We start from the raw sequence: 17,951 nt of genomic DNA, 5'->3' as shown, positions 1-17,951 counted from the left end.
GGCAGCTTTTTAATTTTTTTTCTTTGTGTGCAATGAGCCTGTGGCTAAACTAACTTGTTTGCAAGTATGTTTTTTCAAGTTACTTTAATCAGCAACTTCCAGAGCTTCCTAAAAGCAGGAATGCCTAAATACTCATAAATACTCATAAATGCCTAATATAATTGGGTTCATTGGTTTGATGGAGGAGAGAGGAAACATATCCCAGCTATCCAGACAGGTATCCCAGCTATCCAATCTAAGTGTTTATGGCTACACAACTGCAGCGAGAGGGGGGGTTATTACAACAAGGCTTTTTAACAAAGAGAAGCATTTAACAGAGTATAAAGCTAAAACCAGAGCTAAAACCACTGTGCCATACCCCTTCCCTCAGGTATGTCAGTTTTAGATGAATAAAGTTTCATTAACTTCACTGGACCTGATTTAAGTGGAACACAGATTTCTTGGCATTTGAATATAAGATGGGCCTCATTGAAAAGATTTCTCTATGCAGCTCTTAAATACTGCACCACAACTATAAAAAATTGAAAATTCTAGTACCCTCCTGCCCATCCATGAACAAGTAGTGATTTAAACTTGCCAGTACAGTCTGCCATATCTCTGCTCCTGTTGTATCCCTGTATCTGTACCAGCCTTTCTGGTGCCAAAGTGCAGACGGAGCGGAGCCAATAAAAACATTGTGTAACAGAAAAATATTTCATATTTACTGCTTTCGCATTGGTATAATTTCACTGACATTAATGTAATTACCTGTGATTTACTATGGTAAAAGGACACAGAATTGAATGCAACAGGTAGACGGGTAGTCTCCAATTTATGACACAATCCTTTCAAATTAAGCAAAAGGCAGCTGAAGTTTTTCCTTACTTATTTTAGACTGTACGCTTTAATGGCACCTTATAAATATTTATGAAGTTCATTAACAGACATATAATATTTGAGCTTTAATTGTTTAAGGACATTAAAACTTCATTTTAATAGAGGTAATATAATTTCTGAATTCTTAGCGTACCAGCTCCAGACGTTGCATTTTTAAAACTGCCATCACGGGGTCAGAGGGTTAGCAAATGTAATTTTCCAGACCCATCTAAAATATCATTAATTCTGTCCCTTGCATATAAAATGAGCTGAGTTATCAGAGTCACAGTTTGTTTAACATATGGCAAATCCTTTAGACTCTCATCTTCTATTCCTCAAATAAACTTCTCAAGTTGACAAAACCAATTAAACTAGAACAACACAAAGTCGTATTGGGAAACTACATTGAAAATCACAAATGAGGTTAATATTCCATCATACTAATGGTTTCATTAAAGACTACTAAACACTAATGTGCTTGATTGTATGCATCAGGGAACTTATTCTGCGGGATTCCAAACCAAAAGCCATTTTGCCATCTTTTTCATTTTATATTTACAGAACCTACTGCCCCATTTACCTGCAGGTACTGCTCTTGAAAGTCAGTGGATTCTGTTCAATTCTTCATGGGAGAATAGGTCTAATGTGGTTTATTTCTTCGGCTGGAGTAGGTGGAAGAAATTTTGACAGGTTTGCTCTGTTTCATTTCTGCCGGCAGTTAAAGAAATACATTCTCTGACTACTTTGGCAAGCTTTTATTGCACCTGGTTTAAAGAGGTTTAGAGGTGCTGTTACTTCAAAGTGTTGTTTCCACAACAGTAAAACAAAATATAGTTCTTTCTCCTTTTTTTTTTGTTGTTATTTTGCAGTGCAAAGAGGAACAAAATTTAGCAAACTTATTTCAGTCAACAGTTTCAGTGAAGAAACCTGAAGGGATTCCCTTGCCCTTAAAAGAAATCAACAGAAATGTTTATCAGACGATATTCCAGCTGTGTCCCACACTTTTGCAGAGTTCTGCAGCAAGTGGTAGCATACCCCTGCTAGGATAGCCAAATTCTAAAAATCAATTGGCAGTGCTATTGGGGAGCATAACCTGTGCTTCTTTCTAAGGTAGATCCTTCAATGTCCTTAGTGGCGTTTTTTCTGGACAAATTCTTATTGAAATAAACTATATCCTCTTAGAACCTTTTAAGATCTGTGAGTCTTAAAGAAAAAACTATGAAAATCTAAAAATTGAAATCTGTCATCAGAGAGATGCCTGTAATTGAATAGCATCTATGACAGAAATAGAGCTGGCGGTGAGATTATGAATTCTAAAGGATGGCTATATATTAACACACTAATGTTAATTAGTACGCTACTAATTAAGTAACATACAGCCATTAAAATAATTTTGGTAAACTAAACAGCATCTGAGTAGGTGCAAGAGGTAGAGAAAACTCATGAGCAGCCAGTATAATGAAAAGTCTGGCAGAGACCAGCTCTGTGAAGAAGGTTTCAATGGAATGAAATGAAATGAAAGTTATGCAGTAGTTATTATTACTTTTAAGATCATAGAAATATTGATTAGAAAGGATCCCTGGAGATCATCTGCTCCAACTTCCCACTAGAAATGGGACTGTTGCAAAGAACAGATGATGTCAACCATGGCTTTATGAACCCACATCTTAAAAACCTCCATGGATGGGAGATTCCAGAACCTTTCTAGGAAATTCTGTTGTGGTACCACACTACTTCACTAGTGAAAAGGTTTTTCCCAACGTGTCCATTCTGAACCTCCTGATCTGCAACTTAGTGCCATTCCCCTGTGCTGTACCATCCACCACAGAAGACTTTGGATCCGTTGGCTTTGGCATTCCCTGTCAAACAGTTGAAGGTTGCTCTTAGGTTACAAAGTCTTCTCTTCAGGTTAAACACTTGCTTTTGGTCCCTGACCATCATTTCACCCCCAATTACACCCTTCCTGGTTTCTTAATATCCTTCTTTAATTGGCCTCAGTATTTCACAGGTAGCCCTACCAGTGTCAGGTGGTGAAGGATAACAACTTCTGTCAGTCTTCTTGCGATGCTTCTCCTCACATAGCCACACCTGGGGTTTGTGACATTTACAGTGAGAGCACAGTGGTTGATCATGCTCAGCTTGATGGCCGCCATAAACCCCATGTCTTTTTCAGCAGGGCTGTTCCCATCCTATACTGATGCACGGGCTTACTCCCCCCAAGCGCAAAATGTTTTGGTGGCATTTCACAAGGTTCTCATTGTCCCCATCCTCAAGAGCCCTCTGTACTGAAGCTCAAGCATTTGGCAATTATTCCTCCTCCTTTAGTATCATCCACAAATTTATAGAGGGTACACTACATTTTTCTAACTATGACTTTCTAAATATGCTGCAATACATGGTTCTGCCTTGCATATTACTTACCCTTGTCACTGTTATAGAGGGAATTGTCTTGCAGTCAGAATCCAAGTCACATCTGCCAGGATGATCACAGCTGAGTCAAGATTCCCTCTCAGTAACCAGCCTGTAGGCAAAATAAATGTTAAGCCCAAGAAGTGACAGCACTGAGTGACAGTTTTAGAACATTTTGTTAAGATTTTTTAGTATGGAAGGTAGATATTGCAAAATTAATAGTGGAGCTAAAAGTTTCAGGGAATTCTTTCGGCTTCTTCATATAATTAATTTAAAACATAATAAAACCTAAAAAATCTAAGATCTCTGTTTCAGTGTCTTCTAGATGAAATAATTTTGGTTTGAGTATAAAGCTATATTTTAATTTAGAAACTGATGAATGAAGAGAGTCAAAATGTAGAAGTGTCTGTTTAGTTGAAAATCTATTTCTTGCTTTTTTAAAGGAAAACTGTTATCCCCAAACTGGTGAATCTGCTATTGATACAGATGCAGTCATGACCCAAAATCGAAAGCCTATCAAGGTACACTTCAAGGTTCCAGGAGACATCTAAGACTCACAAAAGTCTTTTATAACCATGGTAGTATCCTCTACCATCTCTCATTTCATCACTCTGTGAGTGTGGTTTTTGTACGTCTGAATATGACTGAATACAAGTCAACAATGTAATGGCAAATTGTTTCTCTAAATTATAGCAACCTTTCTCAAATTCATAGTAGATTTCTAGTATGGTTTTACTGATCCTGTACAGATTTGTCTGTTTGTGTCTATTTCACACGCTGCTTACACAAGGATTTCAGGGCAACTAACCCTTGGGAAGGTGTGTGAACAAGAATCCTCAAAAAGGAGAAATCCAGGTGCAAAAGACAAAAGCAGAGACTGACCTGGAGGCATTGGAGCTGAGCCCTGTGCCAGTGCCCCAGACTTCACAGATACCCCAGATTTGTTTCTCCATATGGCCTGTAATCAGTGAGCCAAAACACTGCCTGTTTTGAAACTATGTCAATCTCATCCTACTTCTAGATGGCATTATAGCAGCCTTGCTTTCTATACCGAAGGGCCAGTCTAATTCAGAGTGAAGTTTGGTTGACAGATAAGAAATAAAACAAGACAGATACAGTCCTGAAAAGTAACAACGATGATTACTTTACTGGAGCAATTCCAAAAAAAACAGTATTCAGTGGTTACTATAGTGGAGCAACTCCAATAAACGTATTCAGTGGTTGTATTTAATTGAACTCTTAGGATTTGTCTGCATTTGGAAGTTTACCAAAATAGCTAGTCAAGAATAATTACCATGCTAGGCTCTCTAATTCAGCTTTAAAGTGTCTTTTTCCTATTCAGTATAACCTATGCTGGAACTGTGCCTGAAGAGCTGTTTTGGAAGAATTCTGAGCAGATAAATCCTTATAATTGTGTAAGAGCCACATAATGTAATACACAAGGACAAAGCAATGAACATCCAGCCCAGAAAAGATCTCAAATTTTTATTTATCTCTATCAAAATAGTCAAATGTGACTAAATTATGCACAATGAATTGTGAGTTAAAAAAAACCCTGAGAAGTGGCATCTCACATACCTCAGATCACTCAAGTTCTTAAAACCTACAAGCTTTGATTTAACTACCTTTATAAGACTTCATTAATACTTGATAATTACCTTAAGATGACACAGATTTCATTTTATCTGCAATTCCTTTCATCCAGTTTGGCTACTAAAGTTCATTTCTTGGCATGTGTTTATTCAAATACCTTAAAAGATTACTATCTTTTGTACTGAGAACATGTCCCTGTGACATTTATAGGCCGTTCTTAAGCAACTTCAGTGAAAAAAAAATGTTAATGTATAACCCATCCCTCAATGTCTCCTGGAGACAGAATAACAGGGGTCATTGCTGGCTCATATTCAGGTGGAAGCCTCTAGCATAGAGGGACCTATATTTACCTACAGAGAATCTTTGGGATTCACAGATGCCACAAGTCAAACCAGGCACAGAAAAACACAGTCAAGGCAGATGAAGAAAAAAGTCAGAAGGACTCAAGTCCATGAAGAACTTGGAAGAGAAGTATAGGTCTCGCATGTTTATTTCTAGCATTGGATCAGTGAAGGAATAAGAATACTGGCTGCTCAAGAGACAGTGTTTCAAGAGAAGCAAGTGCAGGACTCCTTAGAGAAGGATGCTTAATAGCCAAAGAATGCTTAACACTGGCAAAGCAACTGAGGGGAACAGTTTTAGAGCATTTTAGTCTTGATTTTGTTTCGATTTCTTGTAACGATGTTCAGAAACCTTGGCAAATTGACACTGAGAAGTGACAAAAATTTCCTTGAAATAAATTATAAATATGGTGCCCAGTGGCTGAAGCTCTAAGACAGACCATGCCCAAACTCCAAAATAGTCTTGCATATCAAGAAGAGATCCCATTATATCTGGCATAGCAGTGAAGATCTAAAGAAAAGGAGCTGAACCTAGAGGACTCAGGGAAACTGCAAAATAATTTGGTAGCTCTTTGGACATAAGTCTGTATCACTCACATGGATCTCCTGTTCATGCTTGAGAACACCAAGGGGAGTTCACCCTCTCTCTCATCCCTCAGACCTCCAGGGCTTCTTCCGTGGTTGTTCTGGCTGGAGACCGTGACTGTGTGAGAAGCAGCATGGAGAAGGCAACAGCAGAACGGGAGAGCCAAAGCATGGAGAAAAGTTCTACAGATCGATGAATGTAATAGGCACCCAGGTGCTATTTTAGGAAAGAATAAGGAACGGTATCATTCTGTAAATCATTTGAGTGCTCCATCCCTGTTTTTATTTTTAAATACTTGTTACTGTTTTGGAGAGTTTTATAAAACAGCAAAGGGGTGGAGTAAATGAAATTTGTGTGGCTCGCTACATCAGTTCAGGGCAATAACACATGCCAGTTTTAGTCACGTGATTGCATTTGACTTCACTGCAGTAAATCGTGTCCTGTCACTACCCATTACATACCATTATACACCCAGTTGAGTTTGATGCTTTGGAGGAGACTAATTCATCTAGTTTTACAAGAAAGTAAATTGATTAATCTAGTGTGGTTCACAACATGAAGTCTGGATGCGTGTGTCCATTTTTATGGATAATCTCAGGATCATATAGAGCTGCAGGAATCTCAATGTATGAAATCCATTTTGAAAAAAAAAAGCAGTGATGCTAACAAAGGCCAGGCAAGTGCTGCCACTTTCTTCTAACAGTCCACTAAAGCTCTGCAACAAGAAGTAACCCAGTTCCTTATTATTCTACACATGTTTTCCTGTTTCCCAGCCCTTACGAAAATTAGCCAGAATGAGAAATGGAAGTTCACTAGAAACTACGGTACTAATTTCCAGTAGTAGGGTCTCCGTTTGCTAAACACCCCTAGCCCCAAAGTGCCACCCCATCTACAAACTAAATGTAAGCGCCTGCAGCTCAGTTCATTCCAAAATGCATTGCGTTACTGCACTGCTACATCTTTAACACAACTATAAATAAGCCTTGGCTGCTGCTGCTTGTTTTTTCATAGCTAGTGCAATGAAACTCTGCAGTAACAATTCTGACAATGCAAAGGAAGTATTCTCAGCTAGTATAAATCAGGGTTATTTCACAAAAGGCAATGGACTGAAGCTAGTTTATGGCTCCTGGAGATGGGGATCAAAATAGTATTAGCGTGAAACCTGCTGCATGGAGCTATTTAGAATTATTTGTGAAGTACCTAATCCCCAGAAACTTCTTTTGTGGTTATTAATCACAATATGCTTGTTATCCTGACCTGCTAATAGAGTGTTTGGGGAAAGATTGCACTCCTAGTACAAAATTCTGCCTCATCTTTTCATACTGTACATTGTTTTATTATTTTGCTTTACTGTAAATGACATGAAATCAAACAAACCCCACTTTAATATTATATCAACACAGAAAGCTACCTTGGAAATCCTGTGGCCCACTGAGGTTCTAATCAGCCATTCTTTGTAAATTTACAGAAGTGGGACTACAGATGTTTGACTTATCATCACCAGTTTTGACCACTGTAGCATTCACCTCCAGATGCACAAGTTCAAAGTTTTCAGCTTTCCCTTTTTAAAAAATCTAGGTCATCTTGAGAATGGTATCAGAAAATTCTTACCATTCTTGGAACTATTTCTTTTATAAAATGTCAGATCACCACAAGATATAGTGAAGATTATGGGATCTAGTTGAAAACTAATTGAAAGAAATCCTTTTGTAGACTGCATAGTTCACAGAATTCTGTAAGGCAGATGCTGAGGAAAAGGCAGACCTCAAATTTCGGTGTCATCACAAGAAATTGTACTTTGTAAGTGTGCCTACTGCTAATAATCACTGCCAGGCAGATACATTCTCAAATGCTGGAAAGGGACATTTGGTCTCTGGCTGCTGAAGTGAAGACATTGCCTTCTGAAGTGCCAACATCTTTCATCTTTCTCCCACGATACTAGAGTAGTTGGATGATTTGAAAATGTCTTCCTTCTAAGTGGGCTGCTGCTTTCATACCCATATAAGTGTCTGAGGGTTCTAGCATAATAGTGAAGATAAACTGAGGATACTGTGGTATAACAAATTCCTACAAACAGACACTCAATTAACTTGAAAATGAACAGAAGCTGTTGTCTTAGATCCTTTCTCTCTTTATTACTAATTTTTCCCTTCCTGGCATGTCTTCATTTCAGACCTGATATTGAAGTATATATTAAGGGTACAATTTAATCCTCATATTATGGCTATTATATAATATCAGAGAATTTTTTAATAGGTCATGAACTACTGCATGATAATAATCTGTGTCTATCTGCAAAGATTTTTACAGAAGTCATAGGACACGATACAATATAATTAAAAAAAAAATAAGTAATGTTTTACTGCAAGCATATGTTCCTTAATAAATATATTATCCTCAAAATTCAAATCTGTATTTGGGATTCAGTCCTTCTGGATAGCCCGTCAGTAAAGCATGATCCATGACTTATGCTAGATAGTAAAATAAATTCAACTGATACAATTGTTCAGGGTATTTTCTACTTTACATTTGACAGTTCCATAAACATACATTCAAATATTTCTTCCATCTAATGAGAGAAGCAAAGCTAATCCCAAATGTTCACAAGGCAAGAACAAAATACTAAACTCAAACTCTGAGGTGAGTTATTGATAATAACTCTTATTGAAATAAATTATTGAAATACATCTTTATTGAAATAAAAACTTGTTCATTTTCTCGAGAAGTTTTGCTTCCTTGCATATATTCGTAACTCAAATTGAGGATCTGCTTCCAGCACTCAAATTAGCATTACAGTAATTATTTCTCAGTGCATTCATCTTGCCTGAAATTTTATGAAAAGTTTTGATAGTGGATGCTAGAGTGAACCATAATTTAAGTTAGAGTCCAAATAGCACAGCTTGTACAAAACTGTAGCAGAATTTTTAGTCATTGAGTAACATGCCATAATGTCACTGAGCCACCTCTATTGGTGATGCACTATCTCAGTTCTGCCAATAGGGAACAGAAGCAGAGTAGCTAAATGATTTGTTTAAAGACAACGGTGCAAGTCAATGGTGAAATAGGGAAGGAAGTAATTTTATTCATCCCAGAGTCAATTCTGCACTTCCATGTGCAGCCTCCAAATGAATTTTGCAAGTCCAGTTACGAAACCAAAATTTTCTACCTGACAAATACATAAATACACTGCTAATATGAGAGTCCAGGAAATGGCAGAGAAATGGGAAAAACTTTTTACCCTCAGAAAGTAGCTTGAAGAACGATAAGAAAGCAAAAGCAAGCTGGGTTATGTTCACTTTGGATTCACAAGTTTCTTGGGTTTGAGTAGATTGATCGTTGCATACCGCCACGTGGAACGTAAAAAACATAGGCACAGAAGTATGACATTGTCTTAAAATTGTGAGGCTTAGTGAAACCTGGGTACCGAGGAACTTGCACGTTTCTTTCCTGCTTTTTTCTATTTTAATAAACTGTTTTCTAAGTGGTATAGACCACACTACATTGCTGGTCACATTTTCAAAAAGATTTCAATCCATTACGTTAGGTTGGTTGGTTTGGAGAACAAAACATTTTCTGTCAATTGGTTTATTCTTCTTTCTGTAGTGTAAAGTATTTGTATTTGGTCCTTGTAATCTTTTATGCTTATATAGTGACAATGTCAGAAAAACAAAGCCAACATTTGTAATGAACGCACCAGCTCACGGTTGTTTCTCCATGATACCCGAGCCCCCATTTTTGTGCATAGTGAAAACTTTGTGCAAGTTGAAGCTATGCCACACACGTATAGAATAATAACAGCCCATTTATTCAGGTTTTACTGACCACAGGATACTAGGGAAACGCTGAGGATAAGGTGAACATCATATTTCGATGAAGTTGTGACTGTCTTCTTCATACTTTCTGAGGCCTTGGGATTGGTATGCTGACTGCTCAACTAACCTCCTAAAGGATGTATGTGCAAAGCACCTTTCCTATGGCATTGAGCTTTTTGGCTGAGTTTCATCTGGAACAATTCTGTGCCAGAATGGGCTATTTTTCATTTTGACAAGTAGAAAGGCAAAAGAATGTAATAAATGGAAAACGTTCACCTGACGCAAATCTTCAAATGCAGTCACACAATCATAGAAATGTGTGGTTGGCAGAGACCTTAAGAGGTCATACAGTCCGTGTCCCTGCGCCAGGACAGGATCAGTTATGACCGTCATTAGTGATAAATATTTCTCCAACACAGCAGCACTGACAACACCACACCTTGACCACACAGTCTGTACCAAAGCTGCCATATCCTCACTGTTAGAAAAGACCTTTTTCTGAATGTCAAACTTCAGTCTTTCTTGCTAGAATTTCAGTCCTATTCAGCATGAACAGGGAGGACAGACTAGTCCTGTCCACCTTGCAACATGAAGACTGTGTGAGTTGTTTCTTTAACAGGTTTGGGGGGGTTTATATATTGGGAGATGCCTCAGTTTGCTTTAAGTTTTCTCTTCCTCAGGCTAGCCAAACCCAGTTCTTTCCTTTTTTCTTTTTTTTCCTTACAGATTATAGTTTCTACACTACTGATCAACCCTCTCACTTTTCTGTAGACTTTCTCTACCTTTCTCAAACTGCAGTGGCCAAAACCAGACCAGGTGGGATCTCGTTTGTGATTGAGGGACTGGGAGGAGAGCCAACGATCCTTGCTTTTACACCCCATTACAAGTGACTCCTTTTGCAGAAATATGCCATTATTAACTCATGTTCAGCCTGTGGGTGACTTGTTCTTATTCCATGCCCTCTCAGGAATTCCCATTCTGTAATTATACAGTTGATATTCCTGTCTGCATAGGAATTAGTACGTCAGACTGTCCTTGCTGAACTCTGTCCTAGCTGATTCAGACCATTTCTTCAGACTATCAAGATTTTAAGTTCTAATCCTGTTCTCTAATAGAGTTTTAGTCCACGTTCCTCTGCAATGCCTGTAAATTCAGTAAGCACACTATCTATTCCATCAATTAAATCATTATTGAACACACTGAAATCTGACTTCTGCAGACCACTACTTGGTACATTTTGACCCTGATTCAATGAATAAAACCTACCCAGGAAAAGTCCAGTGGCCTGTTTTGTATCCAACCTATAGTAAACATGCAGACATTTTCTGTATTTAGGAAAATGTCTTGTAAATTACTGACAAACTCTTAAGTCCCAATTCATGACATCTCCCGGTTCTGCTCTGCTCATAATGTCCGTTACCTTTCCAGAGAGATACATTGGTTTGGCTGACATAGGTTGTTCTTGGAAGATTCACACAGCCTATGACACACATGATTACCTGCCAGGTATTTCACAAAGAGTATGTGATCACTTATAAACATCATAAAAACTGAATGTCATAAAATGTCATAAAAATTGTCACAAAAATTGAAGTTTAGCATATATTCTTGGAATTTATTTTCTTAGAATCTATCATTCTTTTCTCCTTTTGCTGTAAAGACAGAAATTATTTGCATTTCTCTTCTCTTGAAACACTCCTATCCTCCTTTCAAATGTAATTATCTTAATTGCTTGCAGTTAACTGATGCAGAAAGAGTGTTGAAATACCGTCCTTTTTGGTATCATGGACTGAAAGCTTTTGTTCCTCATTGACTAGATCAGCATTTTCCTTGGTCATCTTTTTACTATTAAAGCACATCTGAAGTGATTTCTTAATCTTTCCTGGTAGTTGTATCTTACTTTACAACTCAACTGTATCATCTTTACATGTTTGTTATTCTTCATGGCATTTGCTCTTAGTAACCTGGACTTATTTTTCTTTGCCTCTTTGTTTTCATCTTCTATTACAGGCCAACAAGGAATTTACTAGCCTATTCCCATTTCTTTTGCCAGGAGCCTAAGAATATTTATTGAGGAAATAAACTAATTATCTAATCCAGTACTTTCCTTTTGAACATTGTCACTTATTTACTTACCACTTTATAAAATTTGTACTATGTCCTATCTTACCCAAATTAACACATAATTTCACAAGTGATACTGTATGAACTACTACAGCAAAAAAAAAGTTCAATTTACTACAATTTCTTCTATTGCCTTTTTTTGGATTATAAATGTTAATATCAAAGAAAAATATGAGATTATTCTAACAATATACTTTTTGTACACTTACATTTTTTCTCTTTTTCCTATTTTACTTCTGTGTTTAAGCTGTTCTCTCCTACAAATCTCTTTCCAAAGCTTTGTCTTCCATCTAATTCAAACCAAACGACTGGTTTGGGTCTTATCACTTCTCCCTCAACTTCTTTAATAATGTATGTACTGCATTTTTCAGTTTCCTGCTCCAACATGAACTCCTAAACAGAAGTGTAATAACATATTTCCTGTTCTTAATGCAGAGTCCTGCTCCAGGCTTCTGTTTTCAGAATATTAGGATGAAAATTATCCAGAACTCCCCCTTCTCTGCAAGTAAACAGAAATTTCTGGGGCCTGAGGGTAGTCAAAGTAATACAATTTTGTTCATATAGTCTCAATTGCCCTTAAATCAACATCCCATATTGTATCCTTTCTTTCCTTTGGATCTCTCATTTGATCAGACACTTGATTATACTGTAAATAGTTGCATAAAAACATCAAATGAAGATGTGATTGATACTGCCAGCAAATGAGGCGAAGCATCACAGACAGAAGTTCATAAGTTTATAATAAAAAGAAACTACTCTTACCTTATTCCCTCTACAAGCAAGTCATTTAAACATAGTTAACTGTATGTTAATAGTATTATAATTCAGAAGCAGAAATCTGATGAAAGGAAAAGAAACATTCCACCAAGAGAAATATTGAAAAACCACAGTGCAAGTTACAGGGATCGCCCTCTCTTCTGAGTGAGGGCTGGTCAGTGAGATGTTGAACAAAAAGCTATTCATCTATCTGTGGTTTATATTTTTTCAGTACTCTGTTTAAATTAACCTGGTACTATATCTCTACATATTTATAAATTTATAAAACTGGAATGGACTGAGGTCTTCCTTAGTATTACATGTCGTAATTTTGGGGGCAGTACCTCATATCTGATTGCAGTGAATTCCTGACACTTTTTGCCAGGATACTTTCTGACTATTTCCCCTTCCCTGTCCTCTTCACCTGTCTTCTCTTTGCCCATATTCTCAATGCCTTTATCCTCACAGCATCACCAACCTTGCTGAGCACTGAGGCACGCTGTCAAGAACCATGTGCCTGCCTTCCCTGCCACACAGCGGCCCAACTCCTTCCTCCTTGCTTCCTATTTATTTCAGAAAGTATTCCGATATACTTCCATACCCTTCACAAGGCCTATCCCAGCTTGATATTTGGTAGTTCTCATTTTAGCCCTAAGCTGTTTGGCCCATAACACATCTGTGTATGGTTCAAAAGCATAGACTAAAAATGAGCCCGCACAATATCAAAACCTATTCCACTAGTTAACAATAACATTCTTTTCATCCTTCACAGCCTCCAGTCTTGACTCTGGATTTATTAAGAGTAAATAGGAATGTGTTATATACCTTACCAATTTGGTAGATGCTTGGGCAGGGGGGATTAATCAGAGAAAGCATTATTCTGAAGAAAATACATTTTATGCAAAGTTAAATGTATTTGTTTCAAACTGTTATATTGGCAGAAAGGCTTTAAGACAGCTAAACCAGAAAAAGTCATTAAGCAATCATCATAAAATCTCACAGACACTAACAAGGGTTAAGAGTTTCACTAGATTAAGAATATCCTGGTAACTTTCACACAACATAAAGTCACTGCTTCAAGAAAGCACTGTGGGTTGGTTTTTTGTTAGCTTTTTTTCAAAACAAATACCTTAATTGTGTTAATTTATTTTAGGAATGTAAAACATGCATATGAATAATTCAGTTTTCAACATCCAGTATTCTGTTTAAATTATTGTCCTTTTCAAGGATAGAGCTTTCCATTTTTATGCATGCCAAGAGACATGATTAAAAATATAGGAGCTACCTACATTCACAGGGCACTAGAGGAATCTACTGCAGAATATTTTTGTCACATTTACTAGCTCTTAGCAAGGCGATTAGCTCTGAGAACAAGAGCAGTGTTACTGAAAAGTATATTTCTCTATTCCCTGGTCTTTTCCATACTGCCTGTTGTGGAAGTTTCTTGGCAATGATTGTCATTCAGACTTGGCTTTATAGTCAAAGGGGACCCAACATGAGGTCAAAACTTTGACCTCAGCACCGCAGTCTGGAAGTAGTAATAAGAAAAATGCCATCTGCTGATCACTTCATCCCCTCTCCAGTGCACAGTTTCTAATTACCCAGAGTGCTTGTTGTTGTCTTCACCTTGCTTTTGCGTGCAGCTAACATGCTCGATATTTGAATGTCCTTTCCTAGAAATGTAATCTATTTAGTATTACCATCCATGACATCAGGCTGGATCAGCATCTTAAAGACTACGACTGGGAAGCAGTGACTCTGCACTGCCCAGAAATACAGTGTGGAGCTGTGAATCAGAGCATCTGCGAAAGAGAAACCAAGCTAACAACTTCATTTTGCCCGCTAAATTATGTGTCAAAGCTTCCAGATTTGCAGCTTGAACCCTGGCACAGAACTAAGTGGTGCTTCTCTATTTCTCAGTATAACAACAAGAATTTGGCTCACTGCTGCTTCGCTTTTGGGGCTCTCTTCCCCGGGGCATTCACAATTGTCTCAGAATTCACAAAAGTTTCCTTAAAATTTTGGCTCTTCCATGTGGGAAAACAAAAAAAAATTGATTTTTCATGAACAGTGATTTTAAAGTGATCTTTCTTGGGCAATCAGACCTTTTCTCTTTTGCAAGTAGCTTTTTTTGCATGAGAAAAAGAACCTGTAAGCAGCTCTAAGGATGGGGCTTCTTCACTAATGTCCTGCCATTTGCTTGTGCAATTTATTTCACATAATCATAGAATCATAGAATAATATAGCACCTATTTAGCAATGGCATTATTTTAGATGTTATTGTGTATCGTGCTATTGTCTGTTGGTTTGCTGGCCAATAAAGCCAAAATGCCTCATGTCTTAGAATCTAACAGTTCTTATTAATTTAATGTTACAATTTAAAATTGAGAAACTGAAAGAATTTATCAGAACAATCTAGCCCACGGTTTCAGTGCTAATGGCAAGAGAGATGGCAAAAATGGGCCCATAACTTATTTTTAAGGTGTTGACATTTCACATTTCAAGAACAAAAAATTCCTTCAGATTTGTGATTTCTTAAAAGACCCTTGTGATAGTGATCTTTAACCCTTACACTAACAAATGCAGTGCTGGATGAAGTAAATCTTTACACAACTGCACCTATTGAACTCACCCCGCAGCAGAAGTTGGAATAATCATACAATTCTAAGTGCTAACCTAGAGTTTGTAGAACACTCCATAATAAAAATTTCAGTTCTTCATTCTGGGGGGCAGCTCAATGGGTCTGTCAGCTAGCATCTGAGACTATTACTGTTTTATTATTATACTGGGTTATTATTACAGCTAATTATATTGGTAAACCTGTAACCATTGATAATGCCACAAATTCAGGAAAAAATCAAACTGTTACCAACTTGAGAGAACAGAATTCAGCTACTGGTCTGGAATAACCAGCTGAACTTCCCTCTGTAAAATTTCTGCAATCAAACTGAAAGGCAGAATAGCAAATTCTTTGCAATGTATCTGTGTTTTGAACGTGTATTCAATACTGTGCACTCGTCCTGTCCTTTATTAAGCACAGCTCTTCCCATATCTACACCACTTACTCATATTAAAGCCATGTCCACAAGCCTACATACAGGAAGAATTGGATAATGACCCAGTTCTGCTATTGATTGAAACTTTAAAGCTCTTGCTTTTTCAGTTATTTGTGAGGTTCTGTTTGATGTTGTTGGCTTATTTGTGAGGTTTTGTTTGATGTTATTGGGTTAGTCTGAGTATGTTATAAGTAAATGTTGCTGGGTGGCACAATCTGTCCTAGAAATATCAATAATGTAATAGCTGCAGTGAAAAAGAGCACATTATTCTTGCGGTACTTATAAAGTAGACACAAATCATTTTTATGTGCTATAGTTAAATATAAATTATAGATAAAAACATCCCTTTTATTTACAGAAATATATAGAAGAACAGACCACATGCTGAGAATGGGAACTGTCCTGGCCATCTCTCTTCCAGTAAAAAATTACTCTTTACAGTACATTTTCTCTTGATTTGCCCAGCCCCTAGCTAGGTATCTCTAATGCTATGGTTCTCCTTTAGAGATTAATAGGCTTTACTAGTGAGAAACTTCTAATGGTAGTCAGCCAGAGTCTCCCTTTCTCCAATTCACCTGATGAGACCTTGATCCATATTGTAGCTCAGGGTGAAAACTGTAGTTCCTCAAGTTGCCTGGCCCTCTCTCATTCAGTGCACTGACAGCCATACTTCCAACTTGCAAGAAAATAATTTTCCCCTATGAAGTTCAGCTTTAGCAAGTCATTTGCTAAAGCATAAGTGCAAAAACCATGGCAGGGACACTGTTTTGTGTGAATGTTTCTCAGATTGGATACACTGCTTAGAGAATATTCTTTTTTGGGATGGGATATCTCACAGTTATTATTGTCCTTAAATTTAAGTGGTGCTTCAACCTAATGGGGTGCCTTTTCCTTGGTACTGTGTACTTGCACAGCAAGAGATGATCCTCACTACAGTTAATATTTATCATTTCCAGTGAAACTCAGGAATTCCAGGTATGGGCTAAGACTGTGCTGGACAAAGTACTGTAGAGAAAAAGAAGAGAAAAAGTCCCACTTAGCATTGTAAACAAACAGACAAAAAGTGGGAGTAGGAATAGAATAACATCATTAAAATGATTTATCCAACGTCACGCAGCAAGTCAAAGGAACTTTTGTGAACAGGATGCGGATTTTCTGATTCTCACTCTTGTTCTCTGACAACAATATGCTGCTTTTCCCAAAACCACAATTTCTACCACGTTACTTTGCTTTTTTCCCAGCTTAACTTCAGATGCATGAATTACAGAAACTTTGTCCTGCCTTTCTCCACACCTATACACTACAAAACGTGAGATTTGTAGATGGACTGAGACATGTGAAAATAACTGTAATGAGCAGACAGTTAAATTACTTTTAAGAACAGGCATGTCTGAAATTTTGAGGACATAACGGAGTGCTCAGATTTATGCCAACTGAGGATGTTGCCACACAGTATTGCAGATTTGGGAATTATGTATAATGCCAGATCACTTGAACCGAACAAAGAATTTGCCTATGTTTGCCTAGCGTATTCTTAAACACCTCAGCTAACAGAAACTCCACAACTTCCCAGGGCAATCTACTGCAGAATTTCACTTGCCTTACTCTTAGAAAATCTTCCTAATATCTAACTATCACTATCCAGCTACGGCATGGAAATTATAATAGAGGTTTTAATTTCCCCTGTGAGATGTGAGTATAAGACCCCAGAAATCTTACAGCAAGGGATGAAGATGATCACATCCTTAGTCTGCTAAGAAAGAAGATGGCAAAAAAGAGTTTGCTTGTATCAGTGCCTCGAATACTGTAATCTCATGCAGGGGTCAGAGGAACTAAATTTTTTAAATCACCTCTCTCATTTGCACAGAAAACGTTTATACTAGTAAATAATTAATTACATGAGATTCTCTTGGCAATTTTCGTTATAAAATTCATGATTAAATTATATTTCATGTCTTGGGAAATAGCAAACAGTTAACCAAGGTCAAGCCATGTTTCAGCCAGTCCAGAAGGAAATTTGTCATATATTTGCTAACTAAAAATTATGCTAAAGTGAAAAAGCCAGACACTCAAATACCAGCTAGTGAAAGAAAGTAAAATTACCTCCAAGTCAGACCTCAGCCAATACAAAGAACCCAGAAAAAAATTCTAAGTGCTGGCAAGCACAAACTTTGTGGTCCCTGTGCTTTCCTTACATGTAAAGTAGTCAGTACGTATGTGACCTTCAAGGACTCTTGTAGCAACCCCACTGAGATACTGTCAGCTGATGCTTCCTGGCTGATTTGATTGAAGTTGAGTATTCAAAGGAAACGTTAGTCTGTGTTCAATAATTAATATTTGGGTTCTTAATTATTCTTTGAGACCTGAGTCGAATCTGAGGGAATTCACACATGCAGATACCGCCCGGAGCATCCCAGCT

General features: G+C 37.4%; 1 long non-coding RNA gene across 1 annotated transcript in view; it reads right to left on the bottom strand.

Annotated features, from left to right (window-relative positions):
* LOC142030399 (uncharacterized) overlaps nt 1–17,951 on the bottom strand; it is a 91,089-nt gene that overhangs the window by 17,435 nt on the left and 55,703 nt on the right. Inside the window, exon 3 of the long non-coding RNA XR_012650179.1 lies at nt 3,277–3,376. This is a non-coding gene — a long non-coding RNA (uncharacterized LOC142030399). The remainder of the gene's footprint in view (nt 1–3,276; nt 3,377–17,951) is intronic.

This window comes from Buteo buteo, chromosome 4 (assembly GCF_964188355.1).
Source record: "Buteo buteo chromosome 4, bButBut1.hap1.1, whole genome shotgun sequence".
NCBI lineage: Eukaryota > Metazoa > Chordata > Aves > Accipitriformes > Accipitridae > Buteo > Buteo buteo.
The sequence above is the reverse complement of the archived record's forward strand: the minus strand, read 5'-3'. Positions and strand labels throughout refer to the sequence as shown.